Source organism: Rhinopithecus roxellana, chromosome 10 (genome assembly GCF_007565055.1).
Source record: "Rhinopithecus roxellana isolate Shanxi Qingling chromosome 10, ASM756505v1, whole genome shotgun sequence".
NCBI lineage: Eukaryota > Metazoa > Chordata > Mammalia > Primates > Cercopithecidae > Rhinopithecus > Rhinopithecus roxellana.
In genome coordinates this window covers 73,577,511-73,596,494 of record NC_044558.1, presented here as the reverse complement: position 1 = coordinate 73,596,494, position 18,984 = coordinate 73,577,511, and the positions used below count along the sequence as shown (strand labels likewise).

General features: G+C 34.5%; 1 protein-coding gene and 1 pseudogene across 2 annotated transcripts in view; both read left to right on the top strand.

Moving 5' to 3' along the window:
• The window catches only part of CNTN1 (contactin 1), a 441,173-nt gene that overhangs the window by 44,930 nt on the left and 377,259 nt on the right, over positions 1 to 18,984 (top strand). The window lies entirely within an intron of this gene.
• On the top strand, positions 6,146 to 7,247 carry LOC104662444 (annotated as a pseudogene).

The window sequence follows — 18,984 nt, the reverse complement described above, 5'->3', positions numbered from 1 at the left end:
GAGAAAAGCAGTGTTAATGTAGAATAAGTCTAGTAATGTAAAATATTTCAGAGAGTAATAGAACTGCTTCTCTCTTTTCTAAGCATATTTGAATTTATTTCTTACTAAAATAAAGCGAAACCACAGTCAGTAAGAAAACTTCTGCATATATGCTGAAGGAAAACGTATATTAGGCAGTAAAATTTTCATGAGAGCCCTCCAACAAATGTGTTTTTTTTTCCTACGTAAAGGAAAGGTGTTTTGAAGATAGAGTAGTGTAATAAGTTTAGAGCAAAGAACCAAATAGAATTTGTTGGCTTTCACACTCGCCTTACTAGATCTGACTTAGGCAAGTTACTTAAAATCTCTCAGCCTGATTTATTGCCTATGAAATATTAATAATAAAAGTAGCTGCCATTGAGAGCTGTTAGAGAATGACGTAGGATAGCGCATGTACTAGCAGGAGCCTGGCACTGAGCAGGCAGGCCGACTTCGCTCCTTATCTGGAAGCTGTTCCATCCAGGCCTAGCAGATGATGTTTTTAGGCTGTGGAATTCTACGTAATTAATTCTTAGCTGTTCAAGATCATTATTTTCATTGCATATTCTATTTCCTTTTGCTGGGCTACATTGTTCCATAATCTTTTAAGATTTCATCTCTAATAACCAAAGTAGTTGTCTGGTGAAGAAGCCAACCTCAGCTGCTTTATGCATTCAGTTTTATTAACCTGAAATCCTCCAAGATGACTCTCATGAGACTTCCAGACTGAACCTTCAGAAGTTTTCCAGAAAGTGGAGGAAACTGGAGCTAAATGGAATATGGCTGTATAAATGTTCGTCTGAGTGGTTTTGAGCTTTGAAAGAATATATACTTTATTATCTCAGATTTGTTTTTTAAAGTGTTTTATGTAACACTTGATGTGTTATTCATGGACTTATCATAGGTTACTGAAACTTTTATAGCTCTGTTGTTCATTCCAGGCATGAAGTGATCACACCTTTTGCCCTATTAGGATTGTACCACAGTAAGCAACAAGATACAAAAACAGGGGATATATGGCAATGGGTTATATTCACAACTAGAAACTCTGACATATTTCTGCTAGATATAGTGAAGTCATACTAGTTTGAAGGAACTACTAATGTGACCAAGAATGTCTGCATGTGTTTAAATGGTTTATCCCAAAGGTAAGTGGAAGAGATGGTAGCAGGGCCTCATTATGACTTTCATGGACCCTAGACACTTCTAAGTGCCTGGGCCTCTTCTTCCAATAGAAAGAGAAAGATAATTATAAATTATAAAGGAGAGGCAGAGACAGAGAGAATTACAAATTATATTCTGTCTTGGTATAAAGGCTGGATTCATTATTATATATTCATTATTTTATATATACTATTCCTTGTATGTCCAGGCTGGATTCATTATTATATATTCATTATCATTATATTTTTCATTTCTAATTTTAAGACAAATTAGAACATTTTTGAACCTCTAAATGTAACATGTACCCTAGGCACTGTGCCTACTATGCCTGACTCATGGGTAAGTCGGTCCCAGATACTAGCAGAAGTTTGCTAATCCTTTCTCTTAAAAGCCAGTTATGGTCAGATTCTGGCATATTCTGGGAACAAAGAGAGGGTACCACCACAATCCCTGGATTTCTACAGGAGTGTCTTTCAGGCATAGAATAGAGGCTTGGCTCATCCAACTACTGATTTCTTCAACAAACAGAGAAAAAGAAAACTCAGCTTCAATATAGGCTAATAGATCTCGTCCTGACTTCCAACACAACTCAATTTCTGTCTGCCACTATCCTAGGCTATTGGATCTCCTGACTAGCAAAATAAAAATAAAAGAATTTTCAACTACTTCATTGTCCTTTCATTTGTGCTAGAAATATTTGGAAATAGATACGTAAGTTTTTTGGAAGAACCTATCTCAATACTGTGTATTGAAAATACACAGACTGTCCTCTGTGATCATGAACAAACAGAAGAACACTTACTTTTGTTCAAAAGATAGTGATGTTTAAAATAAGACAGAGTATAGATTTATACATTGGTTACTACAAGACACGATAAAGAATTTTTGAATTTATTGTGTTGATATCAGAAATAAACCAATGCTTTTCCAATTAAGGTAGAATAAGAATCATGGATGATAAAATGTTCTGAAACAATGAGAGATTGTATGGAATGAAAAGCACTATTGCTATATTTAAAACATGAAAGAAAATAGAGATCATTGATGGAATTTTAACAAATCGGCCATGTAGATGACAAGTTCAGGAAATACTCCTGGAACTCAGGAAAATATAAGGAGACCAAAATTACAGAAGACAAATGACATGTGACCAAGACAGGCTTAAGTTCCACTTAGCTTGACTAAATTGGCTTCTTCCGAAGTCTCAGGCCCCTTACCTCCCTTTTCTAGGGGATTTACTTTAGAAAACTTGTAATCGGGCCAGGTGTGGTGGCTCATGCCTGTAATCCCAGTACTTTGGGAGGCAGAGGTGGGCAGATCACCTGATGTCAGGAGTTCAAGACCAGCCTGGCCAACATGGAGAAACCTCGTCTCTACTAAAAACACAAAATTAGCCAGGTGTGGTGGCGCATGCCTGTAATCCCAGCTACTCAGGAGGCTGAGGCAGGAGAATCATTTGAACCTGAGAGGTGGAGGTTGTGAGCCGAGATCACACCATTGCACTCCAGCCTGGGCAACAAAAGTGAAACTGTCTCAAAGCAACAACAACAACACTTGTAATTGAAAATTCTTTCTCTGTCCCTTTGAGATATACATAAATCTTTTTTCCAGCCCAGCCTCTAGCCAGTTTTGCAATCCAGAAATATCTTTCTCAAGGACCTGGGAGCCATCCCTTTGAAATGTAATCATTAAGGAAGATAGTGCCCCTACCCCTATCTCTTAGTTTCTATAGGAGAGTAGAACCTAATTTCAACAAGTGCAAATTAGCAAACACAGTTGACCTAATCACCAGCCTCACCGTGACATCCTTCAGTACATGTCCACTAGCTCACCTCAGCTCTTAAAATCTCTCTCGCTTATTGTTTTGGTGGAGTTGAGTTTAATCCCTTTCCACTATTGCAATAGTCTTGAGTAAAGTTTTTCTTGCCTGGTTAAATTTGTCCAGTACAATATTTCTTTGACACAGGAGGCTAGAGCTCTGAGATTAAATAGGTGTTTAGTAGGCATTCAATTAAAAAAAAAAAAAAAAACCACAAAAAACCACCAGAGCAAACAGGAGAAGCAATAATTTAAAATAGTAGGAAAAAAAACGTTTCATGAGTTCAAGGAACTCTTGAGTCAGCATTTGCATAGTAATAACTGATGAGAAGACATCAATACACAGGTATGGTAAAATATCTAACATTTCAAGAATAATAAAACCTTTGTTTAATGACTGGGGAGGGGGAAAGAATGTGGCAAACAGAAGAAAATAAATTTCACCCACCCACTCCAGAATTAGAATGTAACTATTCATTATTATTGCTGATATGGTAAAAAGTAATACAAATATTAAAATATTTTGGAAAAATAAAAATGTTAAAACAATTCAGACACTATGTTCTGGCTTTTAAATAGTACATATGAAGAAATTTGATAAAAGGGATGTATTAGTTTGTTCTCACACTACTATGAAGAAGTACCCCAGACTGGGTAATTTATAAAGGAAAGAGGTTTCATTGACTCACAGTTCTGCATGGCTGGCAAGACCTCAGGAAACTTACAATCATGGCGGAAGACAAAGGAGAAGCAGGCACCTTCTTCATGGGGTGGCAGGATGGAGTGAGTGCAAGCAGGGGAAATTCCAGATGCTTCTACAACTATCAGATCTCCTGAGACTCACTATCTCTCCAGAACAGCATGGGGGAAACCACCCCCATGATCCAATTACCTCCACCTGGCCCCACCCTTGACAAATGGGGATTATAGGGATTACAATTCCAAGTGAGATTTAGGTGGGGAGGCAGAGCCAAACCATATCAAGGGATAATTCAATAATTCTTTTCTTTTTATATTAATAATACCAATAAAAGATGTGAAATTTATTTCAATTTTTAAAAAACTGTTGGAATAAAAATAGAATGTTTGCCTTCAAAATCAGTAGACAAACTAATAAAGGAAAATGAATTAAAGTAAGCTAGCCATCACAAGTTTTATAATGTATTACATATTTTCTTTAAAATACTTATGTTTAAAATTCGCATGTTTTTATTAGAATGTAAACATGATATAAAATTAAGAAAAATCTCAACAAAATTAAATAAATTCTAATCTGATTTTTAATCTAATTAAAAAGTCTTATTAGAATTTAAAAATTCTAATAATAAAATTATTTATTTAAAATGCTTCCTCATGTTCTTTTTTATTACAATAGTTAAAAATTTCTAATAATAAAAAGAACATGAGGAAATATTATTTTAAAAATGTGTTATACAGTATAAAAAATGTGATGGTTAACTACACTCCTGCAAGGACAAAGTGTCAAAAAACAAAAAACAATGCAAAAAGCAAAGACTGTAAGATTGGGGCCAAAAAACAAAATCCTGATATATGCTATTTACAAGAGAAAAGTTTAAAACATTTTAGTCATGTTTAAAATGAAATAAAGCTTTAAATAAAATGAGAAGAATGTCAGACAAATATAATAGCAAATGAAAAGCAGAAATAACAGAATTCAAAGCAAAGAGGATGAATGGAATGTAGAAGATTAGTTTTGTAAATGGTAAGAAAATGTACATCACAGATAAAAAAGTGGATGGACCTGAGTGAACCAGAAAATGTACATGGAAATATTAAGAAACTGTTATAAATACAAGGAGACTCAAATGATAAATAATATAAATATATTGGATTTAAGTGATAGAACTAATAAGATTAACTTATATACTAAACTTGTAAATTATTTAGAAAAAAAACCACTTCATTTTCAAATTTCCATGTATCCAAACAAAATCAATCCTATATTAGGCCATAGACAAATTGTCAAAAAAATCTAAAAAGCAAAAACTACACATGTTACACCCTTTATCTATAAAATAAACATAGTATATGTATTAAAAATCCTAACATAAAAATATGCACTGGATTTGATAGGCCTTCCCAGATGTAAGTGATTTATTAAGGAAATATACTCAGGACAAATCTGTAAGTGAAGGAAATAGAATAATGTGTTTGGGCGGGATGAGAAACTGAAGTCTAGTCTCAGTCACTCCCAATGTAAACTCGCATCTAAATGACCCTGTAGAGGTGTCCTGCCCTCAGGCAGAGCAGCAGTGCTTTTGGACTGTCCTTTCACTAAACCATTGGCTGGTGTGTCATGCCCAGAGTAAGGCATTTCTTCTTAGGCCAGGACAGTTTCCCAGAGAAGAGTGCAGCTATGTTCTCATGGTAGCTGGGAGACATTTGTACTGACTGTAAAAAGGATTCTGGGTTGAGAACTGACATCAACAACAGCCATACTTTCAATTAACATTAATTTTAGCAGCTAGAATGAGAAAACCTAATGAAAGTAGTGTAAATAAGAAAAGGCTTTTTTTTTTTTTTTTTTCATGAAACAGGAAGTCCAGAGGCAAGCAGTTTAGATCTGCGCATTAACTCCAGGACATTCTTAAGTATCTCTGCTTTTACTCCCTGCTCTCCTGCTCCATAGTATCCTAAGTGTGTGGTTTCATCCTCATGTTGAAGATGACTGCTAAGCCTTTGGGCAAATGACCATATCCAGGCAGGAACAAGGAGAATAGTAGAGGACCAAAAAAGGGCAACTACTAGTAAGCTCTGTAAGACTCCTTCTAGAGCTTTCCTGGAAGTATTACCTAGCGACTTCTGTTAATATCTCATTGGGTAGAACTAGACCCTAGTTGTAAGGACTTGGCAAAAATGTTGGCTGTCCACATTCTATAGGAAAGGAAGGCAGATGAGAAGTGGGATTTGTAATGGCTCTGAACACCAACAATGTTTACCAAATCAACCCATTTTACATTTGAGATAAATGACTCTCTTAATTAACTCTTAGGAAAACAGTGACTTTTACAATTTTACCATGCTTAGAAAATAACAGAGATTAAAAAGTACGTATAAAATTATGCACAGGCTTCCTCTTCCTCCTCCTCTTCCTGGGTGAGTGCTCCCCCAGCAGGCAGGCAGCATGGCGGCCAAGGAGACAGGTGGCTGGAGTCCCCAGGCCAATCTCTATTGTCCCACCTGCATCAACCGGGCATCCAAGGCTTGCACTTCTGCTAACAGAATATTTCAAAGAAAATTGAGCTGCTCACAAATTATTACATAAGAAAGCAAAAGACGAAAAGGAAAAGCAAGAAGTGTCTTCCTGGAGTGTAGAAGGTGCTATCAACACTGACCCGTTGGCCAGTGTTAATATCCATACGCTGGTAAACTTAGACCATATTATCCACTGACGACAACAAGACCAGTGCCAAGTTATAGTCAAAGACTAGATTTTACTGATCATTCCTTGGGAATGTCTGAATCTGAACAGGCTCTTAAAGGTACTTCTCAAGTTAAATTATTTTGATCTGAAGATCAACAGGAATGCGACTTGTATCTAAACTGCTAGAGAAGTTTTGGATAATGCTGCTGGGATGGTTAAACCAGGTGTAACTACTGAAGGAACAGACCATGCTGTACACTTAGGATGCATTGCAATAAATTATTATCCTTCTCTGAATTATTATACTTTCCCACAGAATTCCAGACACTCCTTGGAAGAAGGTGATATTGTTAATGTCGACGTCACTCTTTATTGCAGTGGTTGTCATGGGGACATGATTGAGACATATTTTGTTGGCAATATGGATGAGGACACACGGAAATTTGTTCAGACCGCATATGAGTGCCTCATGCAAGCCATCAATGCAGCGAAACCTGATGTTTGATACAGAGAACTGGGAAACATATTTCAGAAGCCTGCCCAAGCAAATGAAGTTTCAGTTGTTTGAAGCTGTTGCGAGCATGGAGTCCACAAGTTTTTTCATACAGCCCCCAATGCACTCCATTGTGCCTAAAATAAAGCAGTTGGTGTGATACAGTCAAGCCATGTATTTACAGTTGAGCCAATGATTTGTGAAGGTGGATGGCAGGATGAATCCTAGCCAGAAGGTTGGACTGCAGTGAGGAGACATTGAAAGTGGTCTGCTCGGTTCCACCACTCCTTGTTGGTCACAGACACTGGCTCTGAAATGCTAACCTGGCAACTTGATAGTGTACAGCCTCATTACATATCTCAATTTTAATTTCTTCAAAATAGCACATCTCAATAGTATCTTCTTACTGTACTACGCATTTTTGGGGGAGCAGAGAAAGGAAGGGGACGTTTTTTATCGTTTGTTTTGTTTTGACTATAGGAAGAAAATACTACAGCAATTTGATGTGTCCTTAAGAACTTGTTTTGAGTCTAAAAAAGCTGGGAAGAATAAAGGAAATATTGCTCAACTCCTTTCAATGCTGTTGCCTCCCTCTAAATCTTCCTACACACCCATTTTCTCATTATCAGGCTTTTTAAAGTTTAGATTATAGCAAAAGTAGCCATGCTTCCAGTGGTGACTGACTGTTGCAGCGCATGAGAATTTTGTAGTACACTGCTATGCCAAACCACTGGTTGGTCAGAAATGGGAGAGGCAAAGCCTCTTTTCTTCTCTTCTTTATTTTATGTCAAGGGCATACCTTGGAGATTCTCAGAGAAGGGTGGAGGGTGCACTGTGGAAGATGATGGGGAAAGAGTTCTAAAATATCTCCAACTGTGAGCACAGTAAGTCAAGCGTGCTGTTAGATTCTGTTGAGTAAACCTGATGGTGACTATAGCAGGGATGTAACTGTCCATGGTATGCTGAAAACACACCTCACCTTTTCATAATTGGGAACCTCATTAGAAATGACCTCAGTTGCCTAATATCTATGTTCCTTTTGACAGTTGTCCAAATAGGAATATATCCAATGACTACATATCAGATCCTAAAGTCATTGTCATTATTAGAGTGGACTTAATTAATGGGTATTTGCTAACTTTCATGTAATATAATTTCGTACCACTGACATGTTATATAATAGTTGCAAGAGAACATCTTTTCCAGAGTGCCTGAGGCCTTGTTGTTTTAAAATAGTTATATTAACATTTCCATTGTTTTTATTATTTTATTGATGTAGTAAAGTGACTGTATCTGGTTTCAGTTTGGGGGAGTATGTGTATGAAGCTTTTATCAATCTGTAATATTTGTGATGGAATGCCTTGCAATGTAAATGTTAATATAATGTGTAAAATGAGATTTAAAAGTTTAAATAACTATCAAAAGAGATATTATGCAACAGGCATAGTAGAGCCTGAAAATAAGTAAACTAACAATTAAACAAACTAAACATCAGAAAAAAAGAGTAAGGATATATACTTGAGGAAAGTAAAGAAGAAAAAAATCACCAAAAACAAAAGCTTAAATTTAAAAATTGGTATAAAAAGGGAAAATGCCATTTTTAATTTGGTATTTGTTCTTTGACAGGGTCATTAAAATAGACCAATCCTTGGCAAGACATATAGGAAAACAAAGGAGAAACAAAATGTATTATGTTAGAAATGATGGTGGGAAGGACATAACATATTTTGGGTGTTTTTTTCCCTTAATAAATAAAATACTATGACAATTCTATATTTTTAGAAAAGGCCAAACAGGAGTGAAGTACACACTTTTTAGTAAACCATAAGTGACCAAAATTGATTTGACAGATAATAGAAAACCATGGAGAAATTGGATAAAGCAGCCATTAATTTTTCAAAACACCATTTGTCAAATTGAAATAGAAACAACAGTCTGAGCAAAAAAAATCCTCAGCACAATTTAAAAATATAAATTCCAAGTTTTTAAAAATGTACATATTCTTTAGATATTTTGCTTGCAGGGATTTTTATTGGGAAAAGAATGAAAAGATATACATAAAGACTGATGTGACCAGGTATGCAATATAGCCTAGTTTATTAGCATTACTTATTATAGAAAGTATTGATAATAATTTCAACATTCAACTGCAGAAAATTGTGGGTCACACATACAATGGAATATATTAATTAGGTTGAACTGTATCAAATTGCCATCACTGACCATTTCTAATCAACAAATACAGTGACTTCAAATGGTCCGACCTAATAAATACACACAAATACATATTTAGATATCCCAGTAATTTAACTGTGGTTATCTCTGACTGGGGGGCTTTTGGGTGATTTAAACAGTCTAATTAGATTCTAATGCAGGAACAAAATAAGCACATAACATTCATGTATTGCTTTATAATCTTTCACTAAATTATGGACTCTTGGGGAACAGGCATTTGGTTTTGGTAATCATTACATTCTTGGTGCAGAAGGAAATCTGAAAATATTTGTTGAATCAATCACTGAAAAAATATTTGTACTATAAAATAGAAAATGTTAAATTGCAAATGAGAAAAGCTAGAGAAATTGCTCATTAAACCATTTGCCTCACTAAATGGAAGGGTCAAAGCAATTTTAACCATATAGTGCTTAATTTAGGCAGTATTTTTTCTGCAAAATATTCAGTATGTATAGTATCTGATAATGTTATGTCTACTTTCTAGCTATCTTTGAAAACATCTTATTAAATTTCATACATTTAATATGTGGAGAACTAAGGAAAACTCCAATGATAAATGGGGACATTCAACATTAAGAGAACATTCCCGTCTAAAAGTTTGGAACAGAACTGCAGCATAATATTTTAATTTATCATAATGATTTATGAAATTACACCAATTACATTTTACTGACTCATTATCCAAAATTCTCAAATTTCAAAAATGAAATTTTGAAGATGTCAAATAATTAAGTAGACCATGCTGATAGTCTGCCAGGAAAACTGCATTGCAGAATTGAAGGTTAGTTGTTTTCTCCTCTAGTGCATAGAGGGGCATGAGAAACCACTGACTGTGATGGTCTTTAATGCAATGCAAAAGAACATTCAAATCCATATTTGTTCAGAAATCCTGTTAGTGTCTCTATTGAGGAAACCTCAAATAAAAGTACTGAAGTGTTAATGATTTGCCTACAAAATTTTTTGTCGAAATGTTTGGGTAAGCTGACAGGAATTAATTCTATAAAAATCATTTCTTTCAAGTTATTTCACTAATATGAAACTCCTCAATCCAGTAGCATTCTTTGACATTTTTCTTAACATCAAAATGCTAATTTTGTCTACATAATATTAATAAATGAAGCAGGCATTTTGTATTATTCTCTCTCCTTACTCATAGGGTTGGTGTATATTTTAATTAGCTTCAAAAGTTACAACTACCTTGTTATTTTTACTAGAAAATTTATTCTTACAGTCACCTAATGGATGTGATCATCAGTACAGAGCCTAGAAGCTTTTGCATTCTATTTATAAAAGGAACACAGTTCCTGGGTATGAATTTGGGCTCTGAGTGGAGACAGGTAAACAAGGAGAGAATATTTATAAACACAGTAAGTACATGTATTTGGTTATGATATTTTGTTTGCTGATGTTACACTTGATTTGCAGTTTTCAAAATACAAAATACAGTATCCTTAAAATACAATGTTGCCTCCTAACAAAAAGCTTATAAGCCCAAATAAGGCTACATTTTATATATTTTTTTTTTGCTTATTATTTCTTTGGTCACAAACAAACAGCTTAAAAATGATGGTTGAAATACACATTCAAGATTTGGATTCCACATTTTAAAAGTCAGATTTTCTTTTTCATAAATTAAAATATATTCAGTGGCAAAATTTGACAGCACAATGTGGGATTCATATTTTTACTATCATGCTATTATTCTCAAAAGTGTTCAGGTAAAGAGGTCTTCCTGTCCTCCCCCTTCCCCTGCCAGAGGAAGAGGTAGAAGAGATGTTTGGCACCATGAGATAAAAAAAGGCAGTAGGCTTAAAAAACAACTAAAGGACTTGATTGTGAGGAATTCTTTATTCCCAGTAGTGTTTGTTCAACGTTGAACCAGGAAGGGATTGCAGAATATTTCCAATTTGATAAAAAAGTATATAATGCATTCTAAATATTTTGTATTTAGAAAGAATAAATATTCTTTCTTGTCTTTTGACATTTATCTCTATTGCCACACAGCTCCATTTAATGGAATTTAGAAAGTTTGTCTGTGAAAGAGTAGTCTTTCAGTTGATCCTCACATTTGTCAAGAACACTGACGATTGATTTGATTGCAGCTCCGGCAGTTAAAGGAGTGTTCATTTCGTGATCAAGTAGCCTGAAACCACTTCTTTAAAATGAATTTTTCTTTTATATTTGGTGATTCAGTGTTCACCAGGATCTCTGTTCCTGGGTTCCCCCCCCCGCTCCCCCCCCACCTCAACTCTCCTTCTGACATTTCCATTAAACTGTAAAAATAAGTGTTGACTGATTAACATCTTAAGAGCTCTGCAAAAAGCCATATTCATGAATCAAAGTCAGTCTGCACCACTGGTAATTCACTTGACAAAATTCAGCTTTCCAAGCTAATCATCCTCTGGCTGCTTTATGTAATTGCTGTCAATTCAGATCTACAAAACAATTGGAGTCCACTAAAAGGCAGAAAGAGGCATAAGAACTAATGATTAGGCCAAGTACTCTAGCTGAGAACATACTCTGATTAAAATGCTGGAGTATAATGAGGAAACAGAAACATTCAAAATGTTGACTTGAGGGTCCCACATTTATAATTATATGAAAACAGCCTATTTAAGATCAAATTAATGGTAAAGGTTAAGTGGTGAGATTCAATGTAATAAATATCCTAGGGTTTACCATGTAAAAGTTACCGAGCAAGACCCTGAAAAGGCAGTAGACCTTTAGGGCACAGAAGGGCATCGTGGATGAAGAGCACTGTTTCTGAACTGAGATACTTAAATACTGGCCTTTGGCTTGTTGCGTGTTTTGGTACAAACTGCTCAGCTTCATTCACATTTTCTCATTAGGAAAATAGAAAAAATGATTTTACATAACTTATATGTTTAAGGATTAATGCAAATAATGACTTAATCTGTTACCTGGAATTTAGTAGATGCCAAATAACTCTCACATATTGTAATTCTATTATCATTACAATTTATCACTAAGGGAAAGGTCAAGTATGCAAATTAATAAAACACAATAAGTATGCTAAGAAAAATACAGATGAAACTGCCCATTGAATTTACAAATGGAGAACCAACATCTGGGTCGGGAAACCTTGATTTTGGAGGTGTTTTTTCAAAAGATAAGTATAATTTATCAACTAAGTTGAGAAGATTTATTTCAGTAGAATAAGAGCAAAGTCATTCATCAGCAAAAAAGTGATGTGCAACTGAGGAACAGTAAAACAATCATTTTACTAGGCATACGATTTTGTGATAGAGTAAAAGATGATTATACTGCAAAGAAAGTTTCGATAACTATTGTGGATTGACTATTTAAATCATCATTGTTGAATGTTTCAAAGGGTATTTTGTTCGTTCCTTAAAGACCAGAATATTTCAATATTAAAGAGTTCCACAGAACCAAAACAGGCTTTCTCTCCCCATAAACTCTCAGTAGACCTATATTTAATAAAGCTATATATAATTTCTTAGAGATTAAAATGAGTAGTTTTCATGGAAGTCAGTTTAGTACTCTTATTTAGTACTCTTATTTAGACAAGAACCTTCAAAAAATGTAAGAAGGTTCCTCAAAATACGCATTTGGTACCTACAAAGAAAGGAAGGTAACTAGAATATGTTAAATATTATTAAAAGTCTATATTTGTTTGGCTAAGGCAATGGGCATCGTTCCCACGGAAAAATCACCTGTAGAGTTTATCAAATTAAACACCTCTTGGACTGATTCTTAAAAATTCTGATTTCATTTGTTTAGACTGAAGCTCAAAACATCAGTAATTTTCGAAGAGATAAGGGAATCCTAACTGTGAGAAAGGAGACCAAAGATACTTCCTCTTTCTCTCCTCTGAAATCATGTAAACAAGAATAACAAGAAAAATGTAGACCATGTTTTTGACAACAGAGATATCTATAATCTTGAATCACAATTTAAGATGAAGAGCTGTCAAATGCAATAAATATCAAATCAGGGTACAGGAAGATACTGACAGAGGGCATATGCAGTTACATATCTCAGACACAGCTAGCTAGATGCAAACATTTCCCAGAGCATTGAAGGATGCTAAGGAGGAAAACCAACAGTCTTTGGTTTGAGTCAGTAGAAACAACATGTTTGAGCTGGCTGTAGGAACTCTCCTGTCTTCCATTTGTTACTACAGAGGCAGGGGAGGTAGGTCTCATTGAGGAAATCACATTGCTTGCCATCTTTGCTGGAAGAGAACTGTGGAATAAGCAGAGGAGAAAATATCTATTGTGATTACCCTGCAGCTGTCTCAGAAAGATGGGGCCTCATACAAACACCCAATCCCCAGGGGAAGCCAAAGGAAAAGGCAGTGCTCTGCGAGCCAGGGCCACTTTCTCTTAAATAGATCACTGTTCTGATACACACAGACACACATACAGAATCAGTCAGTCAGACATGAGCACTTGGAAGTGTAAAAGGTATATAAATGATAATGAAGTTCTGGCAGTCATTAATACATAGGCACAAGTAAAATGAACAGAAATATAGTAATACAATATTCTAATTTATATAGGATATTCTAATGTATCTCTCAGACCACAGCAAACAAATAGACAAAAGTAATGCATAGATCTAAATAATATAATTATAAGATATGGTTTAAAAAGCTCTTGCAATATTCACATGAGAAAAATAATAGATTAGAAAGACATCGCTAACATATTTCCCAAAGGAAAAGTATTAGCTTCACTGATCACAATGAAATAAGTGGCTCTCACAAGTGACTTTTGTGTTAAAGATTAAGTTCAGAGCAAAAGAACAGATTACTTGGAAAATAAATGTAATAAAGCATTATAGATGAAGACCTATGGTATACAATTAAGTCACAGTAACTGGAGACAAGTTCCTAGCCACAAACACTTGCATTGCTAAAGAATGAAAATAAATAATTTTGGTAACTAACTCACACATAATAAAATAAGTTAAACAAATGAGAATATTTAATAATTTAATGCAGAAAAGTAATGTCTTAGAGAACAGACAAAACACAGCCAATAAATCAACCCAATAACTGGCTCTTAAACAAAGAAAAAACAATGGCTAACCTAATCAGGACACTGATGGTGAAAGCACAAAGACATTAAGAACTGGAAATGGGAAAATATCACAGAGGCAGAAGACATTATAAGAATTGCATAAGGTTAGTTTTTTCAACATTATAAAATAAATTTTAAATCCTACACAAAATCAGTATTTTTCTAGGAAAATAGAAATAAACAGAAATGAGGGCAACTGATCCTTGAGAACACAGACCAATTGCTAAAGAAAAAAATTCAAAAACTTTATCATGGAGATATTCCCCCCTCCAAATCAATATAAATCCAGATTGGTTGGTGGATTTTATAGATAAATTTTTTATCTTTAACTAGTTTGAAGCACTACAAGAAACAGATGTTTGTAGCACTTCAAGCTATTTGAAAAGATAGGAGAATAAATATTTACACTTGTATTAGTCAGCGTTTTCTAGAGGGACAGAACTAATAGGATATACATATGTATATATATGCATGTATATATACATATATATGGGAGTGTGTATCTATATATATACATATGAGTTTATTAAGTATTAATTTATATGATCACAAGGTCCCATAATAGGCTGTCTGCAAGCTAAGGAGCAAGGAGAGTCAGTCTCAGTCCCCAGACTGAAGAACCTGGAGTCCGATGTTGGAGGGCAGGAAGCATCCAGCATGGGAGAAAGATGTAGGCTGGGAGGCTAGGCCAGTCTCTCCTTTCACATTTTTCTGCCTGCTTTATATTCACTGGCAGCAGAGTAGGTTGCGCCCACCAGATTAAGGATGGGTCAGCCTTCCCTAGCCCACTAACTCAAATGTTAATCTACTTTGGCAGTACCCTCACAGACACACCCAGGATGAATACTTTGTATCTTTCAATCCAATCAAGTTGACACTCAGTATTAACCATCACACAGTTATATTTTCTTATCTAACATGATATTAATACCAAAATCTGACAAATTAAAAAGATATATAGACAATAGAACTTAAAACAAAGATCAAAATAAAAGACTAGCAGCTAGAATGAAACATCACAAATGAAGAGTAATATACCACCACTAAGTGTGGCTTACTCTAGGAACTCAAATATGGTTCTGGATTGAGGGATCATATTAAGAGATCATAAGAGAAAAATCAAATATTTAAATACACAGAGATCGAAATTATTTGCGTACTTCAGCATACATTCTGTATTTTTAAAAACTAATAAGATAGGAATAAGTTTGTGTATTCTTAATTAATAATCTATAAATCCCAAAGTGATTTTGAAGAACAAGTGAAGGGGAACTGCTGTATCACATACCAAATTTAGCATAATTTCATAATAATATATTATTTGTTCAGAGTGTACAATGTTGAACAAAACACAGAGCTCAGAAACTTATATTGATTGTGGATACACCAACGAGTGGGGGAAAAGAAAAGCTATTCGACAGATGGCACTGGGAAAATTGCTGTTTTATTTTGGGAGATGGGGCAGAAATTTTTACTTCACACTAATAAAATAATTCAAGTCCGTTAGAATTTTGAAGGGAAAAAAAAATTAATCTTTAGAAAAACAATATATGAAAATATGTGGTTGACTTTTGTGTTGTGAAGCATTTCTTAAACAAATTACAGAAAGCAAAAGGAAAGATTAAAAATGTAAAGCTTCATTTTGACAAAGGACATCATTAAATACAATCTGAAGTCAAGCTATAAACTAGTAAAAGTAATACACAAGACCTACAATAGAAAAGGAACCACAAACAAGATATAAACATTTTATAACTCAATAACTGAAAGATAAGTGACCCGTTAATAAAGGGTCAAATACTGTGAACAGGCATATCAGAGAAGAGTAAATCTGAACGGTCAATAAATATATGAAATGAGGCTCAATGGCACTAACAGTCAAGGAAATGCACAAGAAAACTACAGAGATTTAATGTTTTGTGTCTACCAAATTTGCAAAAATTAAAAAGCATAGCAGTGGAGAGTTGCGTCTGTAGTCTATGGGATTTTGAACTAGTAAAAGCACTCTAGAGCCCAATCTGGCAATATTTAGTACCATAGAAGATTCATAGGTTCATAGAAGATTCATAGATTCAACCTAGCAACTTCACTTCTAAAAATATATGCTGGAGAAGAACAGTGGTTCTTAACCTTGGGTGCACATGACAGTCATACCAGTACCCAGGCTGCACTACAAACAAGTTAAATCAGAAATACCAGAGACTTTTTTCTGGCATCAGTATGTTATAAAGCTCCTCGGGGGATTCTAGTGTGCAGTGGAGCTTAAGAACTCATTTTGGAGAATCTCTCACAAATACATAAGAAAAATGAGAAGAAATCTATGAACGTATTAATTTAATCTTGTTTGTAATAATGAAAAACTGCATTTCAAATGAGTAAACAACTTGGATAGTCAATAAGAATAAATGTCAGTAATCTCAGCATTTAGTTTAAAAAGCTAGTTGCAGAATGAAACATATTGTACCATTTATATAAGATTTGAAGGCATGCAAAACAATCCTCTAAAATGTTCTTGATCACATAATGTGCAGTGTTTTGAATTGTGTAAGAATGATTAAAAAACAAATTCAGGATATTTCTAGACCTCAGGCATAAGGATGTCAGATTTAGCAAATAAAAATACATTCAAATTGTATATCATATGAGACACACTTATACTAAATATTTATTCATTGTTTATCTGAAATTCAAATTTAACAGGGAGTCTTGCGTTTTATATGGCAATCCCACTTGGGAGGGGATCTGGAAAGGTAAACAGAGGCTTCAGCCATATCTGTAATATTTTATTTCTTTAAGAAATAATTGAAACAAGTATGGTCAAAAGCTAGAGTTTGACAGAGGGTGTTTACTAGAGGGTATCTTATATTTTTCTGTGTCCTCGAAATACAGTTCTAAACATATTTTAAGGAAAATACAAGGAAACAACAGACCTCAGTTGTAGTAACAATACAAAGGAGGAACTATATTGAAATAAACGTTAGTAAATGTCCAAGATCAATATGAAGAAAACATATTATACTACCAAGGATTAGAAAGGAGGATATCAATAGACAGAAAGACATGCTGTATCATGCTTTTGGATTGTAAGACTTACAGTGTAAAGAAATCTGAGCTTCCTATGTTAGTCCATACATTCAGTAAATTCCCCTAAAAAATTCAACATAAATTCTTATGAACTAGACAAAATAATAGATTCTAAACTTCATAAGGGTAAATAAATTCACAAGATCTGCCAGATAAATCTGAGAGTGATGAAAAATAAAGGGTAGATAATTCAAACTTGTAATGAAACATGTTATAAACCTACTGTAATTAAAACAAAGGAGTATGTAAATAATCAGTTACATTTGAGCTGAAGTTGTGACCTTTGATTTTAACAGATTGGATGGCCATAGAAGTAAAATTGTGTCAATCATTGCATAATGCAGATTTACCCCCAATATATTTTAAAATCTATGCTATCTTCCTTATCTTTTTACTTTTTGCCCCAGTTCAGACTTCTATAACCTTTCTTCTGGAAATTACAGTAATTCTAACTGCTGTTCATACCTACAGTATTTTCTTCTTCAAGTTTCTCCTAAAATCTTTGCCAAAATGATTGATCGTAAACACAAAGTATGTCATTCCTCACATAAAATAGTTTAATGCCTCTTCATTGCATCCTTGACAAATGTCAGGCACAGTAACATGGGATAAAAGACACTTTAGGCCCCAGCCTTGACCTCCCTCTTCAGCCTTATATCTAGAACTGAAATAACTGAGAGCATCCCCTTGTCCCCTCCTGATATGGTTTGGCTGTGTCCCCACCCAAATCTCATCTTGAATTGTAGCTCCCATAATCACCACATGCTGTGGGAGGGACTCAGTGGGAGATAATTGAATTATGGGGTGAGTTTTCCCATGTTGTTCTCCTGATACTGAATACGTCTCACAGTATTTGATGGTTTTATAAAGGGTAGTTCCCCTGAACACACTCTCTTGCGTGCCGCCACATAAGATGTGCTTTTGCTCCTCCTTTGCCTTCTACCACGATTGTGAGGCCTCCCCAGCCATGTGGAACCGTGAGTTCATTATACCTCTTTTTCTTTATAAATTATTCAGTCTTGGGTGTTTCTTCATAGCAATATGAAAATGCACTAATACCCCTCCTATACACCTGGCCATTTCTCACTGCCTGGAACTTTTACCTTTTTGCACTCAATTCCTAGCGTCCTATGTATATATACATAATTGATGGTTAGTAAATGAAGTGACCTATGGAATATCCACTGAAGTTTTTTCAATAAACAGTTGCATACATGCCCAGACAATTGATATGTAAAACAGACAAAAAACAATAAACTTTCTGGGATAGGAAGCTGGACAGATATCTCTAGTTTTATTGACTATGTCCTCACACTGGTTTGTTTACTTCACTTTAAATCAGCTTTAATAAATTTTTTTTTATATCAGTTAAATGTAGAAGAATCAAACCATAATCTGTATTTCTTCATTTTACAATGGTGGTTCCAAGTAAAACTCTAATGAGTAAGCTTCCCTCATTTTTATGATCCATCCCTTTTTCTTCCTATATATGCTCTATAAATTATCATATACTTTACCAAAAAAAGATATGAGTAATAAACTAAAACAATGGGTTTAATTAGAAATAATCTGATCATTTAACTTTAATTACAAGGCTATTGATTACATTAATGTATTTACATTTCATTTTAATGACATCTATTAAGCAACTATTTGCACCGGATATTATAAATATCAACTTAATACTTGAAATAGCCTGTGCATTAGACATTAATTCTGTT